Source organism: Schistocerca americana, chromosome 4, assembly GCF_021461395.2.
Source record: "Schistocerca americana isolate TAMUIC-IGC-003095 chromosome 4, iqSchAmer2.1, whole genome shotgun sequence".
In the NCBI taxonomy this organism is placed as follows: domain Eukaryota; kingdom Metazoa; phylum Arthropoda; class Insecta; order Orthoptera; family Acrididae; genus Schistocerca; species Schistocerca americana.
Window position 1 is genome coordinate 522,620,792 of NC_060122.1, and position 4,636 is coordinate 522,625,427.

Genomic DNA, 4,636 nt, shown 5'->3' on the forward strand with positions numbered 1-4,636 from the left:
TATTCTGCACCCTTAAGTTTCCGGAGTACAAGAAACATGGCACTGACATGAGTTCAACAACTTACTAACTTCTAAATTTCCTGATAACGTACAACAAGCTGACTTTTACAAAGTCGGTTCCTGTTGAAACTATTTTGATTCCGTTCAGCACAAGTGCTATCAGTCACGAGCATAAAACGTCTTCAATAATGTAATACTACAAAATATTTATGTCACACATCTGCACATCTGTCTTGCAAGTGCTCTACCAACTGAGCTACCGAAGCACGACTCACGCCCGGTACTCACAGCTTTACTTCTGCCAGTACCTCGTCTCCTACCTTCCAAACTTTAGGTAGGAGACGAGGTACTGGCAGAAGTAAAGCTGTGAGTACCGGGCTTGAGTCGTGCTTCGGTAGCTCAGTTGGTAGAGCACTTGCCCGCGAAAGGCAAAGGTCCCGAGTTCGAGCCTCGGTCGGGTACACAGCTTTAATCTGCCAGGAAGTTTCAATTTATTAAATGCTTCTAATATTACTGTCGGCACACCTTTTTCTTCTCGACATGTAGTTCTTCATCTTAGTTGAAGACAAAAGTGTATCTAGAAAAACCTAGTCCCACCAATAGGTCTAAAAGAAATTCTGTTTAATAAACGAGGCTCTGTCAAAGCTGTAATTGCGTGCAACCTAGCCAAGAACACATACCATGAAATATACACTGTGCTGGAGCCGTCCCATTAGTTCAGGTACATGTTGCCGAGATCTCCTATGTTGCCAACTTCAATCGGCATTCCGTTACTTTGTGTCAGCAGGGCCCCTTTTCAAGGTCCGCTACAACACTAACAACCTTGTCCCCTCTGAAAGGCAGTTTTGCACTGGTCAACGTGCGAATGCGATCCACTGCGCTCTTTGTACATACTATGTTGCGGCACTGGCGTGACTGCTCCCCATCTTCAATCCACAGTCTCTTGGATATCCTCCGACCAGCTACCTTCCACCCTCCGATCGACAAACACATATCTCACCGCTATTGTACCTTATCGTTACTTGTTTCGTTGAACTCACCTATGTTCAGAACTATCTCCCGGTCACAACAAGGTCGTAGCCAGGATTTTTTCAAAGACGGCGGCAGGGGGTAAGGGGGTGGGGGGTGGGGGGAGTGGGGGAAGGAGGTGGGGGGAGCGGCTCTCATTTATTAAGGAGAGCTTTAATTACATTCATGTTTTTAATTTTATTTTGAAAAAAAATATTTATTTATTCATTAATTCTATGCATATAATATCCTCTTGGGAGGCCATCGTACAAATAGTACTTCATTTATAGAATTAAGCAGGAAAACCTTTTCTTAAAAAATATGACGTATATTTTCAACAAAATGAAATATTCAAATGTGCAATTAAGTAGTTCTTTATTTGGCAATACTATAATTAATTAATTGCCAAACGAATTAAAATCCGACTATCTATTGCGTATTTGCTAACAGAACACAGCTCAGTCTTCTAACACAAGTTTCGCTATAGCAGAGCAGAAGAATCTTAACATTTGATTGAGTAACTGATAAAGCTAAACGTTTTCTTTTTTGATAATAACTATCTTTCTCTTATTTATATTCACGACTTACCAGAAACCAAGTCAAAATTTCTTCAGCACAGCAAAGCACAGTTCTCCAATTCAAAGTCAAATTTCTTCCCTTCGGCATGTAATCCAAAGCTGCCTTGGGGAAGTATGATATTTTCCATTCCTCGTAAATGATCGGTCCAACTATGTTACATTTTAATGTAGTGGTTCCGTTTTGAATTCTTTTAATACATTCACCTCGTATCCTATCCATCCTCGGGCATTTTTTAACACTCCCGATTGTATTTTACTCATTTGCTTTTGAGACGGCACCCAGACTTCGTTGCCATAAAGGATTGTGGGTAATGGTATTAATAGGACTTCAGTATCGTTTCGTACCTGACTTTCTTTTCAAACGTCCTTTGAATGCTCCCACATGTTGTTGTTGTTGTTGTTGTGGTCTTCAGTCCTGAGACTGGTTTGATGCAGCTCTCCTTGCTACTCTATCCTGTGCAAGCTTTTTCATCTCCCAGTACCTACTGCAACCTACATCCTTCTGAATCTGCTTAGTGTATTCATCTCTTGGTCTCCCTCTACGATTTTTACCCACCACGCTGCCCTCCAATACTAAATTGGTGATCCCTTGATGTCTCAGAACATGTCCTATCAACCGATCACTTCTTCTAGCCAAGTTGTGCCACAAACTCCTCTTCTCCCCAATCCTATTCAATACTTCCTCATTAGTTATGTGATCTACCCATCTAATCTTCAGCATTCTTCTGTAGCACCACATTTCGAAAGCTTCTATTCTCTTCTTGTCCAAACTATTTATCGTCCATGTTTCACTTCGATACATGGCTACACTCCATACGAATACTTTCAGAAATGACTTCCTGACACTTAAATCAATACTGGATGTTAACAAATTTCTCTTCTTCAGAAACGCTTTCCTAGCCATTGCCAGCCTACATTTTATATCCTCTCTACTTCGACCATCATCAGTTATTTTGCTCCCCAAATAGCAAAACTCCTTTACTACTTTAAGCGCCTCGATTTCCTAATCTAATTTCCTCAGCATCACCCGACTTAATTAGACTACATTACATTCACCTCGTATCCTATCCATCCTCGGGCATTTTTTAACACTCCCGATTGTATTTTACTCATTTGCTTTTAAGACGGCACCCAGACTTCGTTGCCATAAAGGATTGTGGGTAATGGTATTAATAGGACTTCAGTATCGTTTCGTACCTGACTTTATTTTCAAACGTCCTTTGAATGCTCCCACATACAGTATCAAATTTGATAACGTTTTGCTCAATGTCAGAGTCAAGATATTTAAAACTTCGCTACTATTCTAAAATGTTGTTCCCTAGCTGAGTCTTTGATCTGACGGGCTCCTTTCCTCTAAAAACCATAATTTTCATTTTATTAACAATAAGACTGCCATTCAGCGCTTATCCCGAAAATGGTGTCAGACGGGATCTGTCCTGAACAAGGCTAAAATTACAAGATTTGCATAGATTATGTAAAAGATACATGGATTTCTGTTAATTGTGTGTTATTTATTTGAATCATTATTTGATCGTCTGCAAACAGAAGAATGCTTGGATAAACATCGTTTGATAATATAACTCCTCGATCTGCAAAGAGTTTCCAGTTTTTTAAATGTTGTCAGTATAAACGTATGTTAGAAAGAATGGATGATAAGCCAAAATACATTTAGCATGGTGCTGTATTATAAGCCGGCAACGGCCCTGCCGCAGTGGAAACACCGTTTCCCGTCAGATCACCGAAGTTAACCGCTGTCGGGCGTGGCCGGCACTTGGATGGGTGACCATCCGGGCCGCCACGTGCTGTTGCCATTTTTCGGGGTGCACTCAGCCTCGTGATGCCAACTGAGGAGCTGCTCGACCGAATAGTAGCGACTCCGGTCAAAGAAAACCATCATAACGACCGGGAGAGCGGTGTGCTGACCACACGCCCCTCCTATCCGCATTCTCGACTGAGGATGACACGGCGGTCGGATGGTCCCGATGGGCCACTTGTGGCCTGAAGACGGAGTGCTTGCTTGCTTTGTATTATAAGCCACGCAAAAGTCTCCCTTCATTCACAAACTACAATGCTAATTTCATTGCGTTCAGTCTTTCAATGCGGGATCTCTAGAACACAGCGGCGAATGTTCAAATGGAGACAAAAAAAACCTTAAGCATAGTTTAAAAGTAGCTCTTCCACTAGAAAATTGAAATTTGTGGTCAATTTCTATGGGACCAAACTGCTGAGGTCATCGGTCCTTAGGCTAACACAATACTTAACCTAACTTAAAATAAATTACGCGAAGGACAACACGCATACCCATGCCCAAGGGAGAACTCGAACCTCCGCCGGGGGGAGCCGCGCGAACCGTGGCAAGGTGCCTTTGACAGCTCGGCTACCCCGAGCGGCTCGTCCACTAGAGGTGCTGCTGTTGCGCATGGTGTCTGATGTAGGCTGTCGTAGCTACAGTACAATTTCTCAAAAAAATGGCTCTGAGCACTATGGGACTTAACATCTATAGTCATCAGTCCCCTAGAACTTAGAACTACTTAAACCTAACTAACCTAAGGACAGCACACAACACCCAGCCATCACGAGGCAGAGAAAATCCCTGACCCCGCCGGGAATCGAACCCGGGAACCCTGGCGTGGGAAGCGAGAACGCTACCGCACGACCACGAGATGCGGGCTACAATTTCTCACACTAAGTTCTTAATAAGGGGGCGTAGTCACGAAGTTTGTACCTTTGAGCACTATTATTGTTCTTTTTTTAAATGATAGCATTCATTTTTTGTGTGCTACTGTCTTTTTCAGAAATTAAAAAAATTACTCTGCAAAAGTAAGGTTTCTCCAAATGTCATAAATGTTTCAATACAAAACATGGTTATGTACTTAGGAACAAATATTGTGCTGAAATTTAAAAGTGCTGCAACCGAGAAAATCTTGAGTACTGTATTTAAGAATCCATGTCTTACATATTAGCTCTACTACACACCAATAACGTTAGTGAATTCAAATTGAGTAGAAGTTCACTCTAAGACAAAAAAAAAGAAGCAACACTAAGGAATT

At 41.8% G+C, this 4,636-nt stretch overlaps 1 pseudogene; it reads left to right on the forward strand.

Moving 5' to 3' along the window:
- The first annotated feature begins 3,279 nt into the window (after window positions 1-3,279).
- Window positions 3,280-3,397, forward strand: LOC124614282 (annotated as a pseudogene).
- The last annotated feature ends 1,239 nt before the right edge of the window (window positions 3,398-4,636 follow it).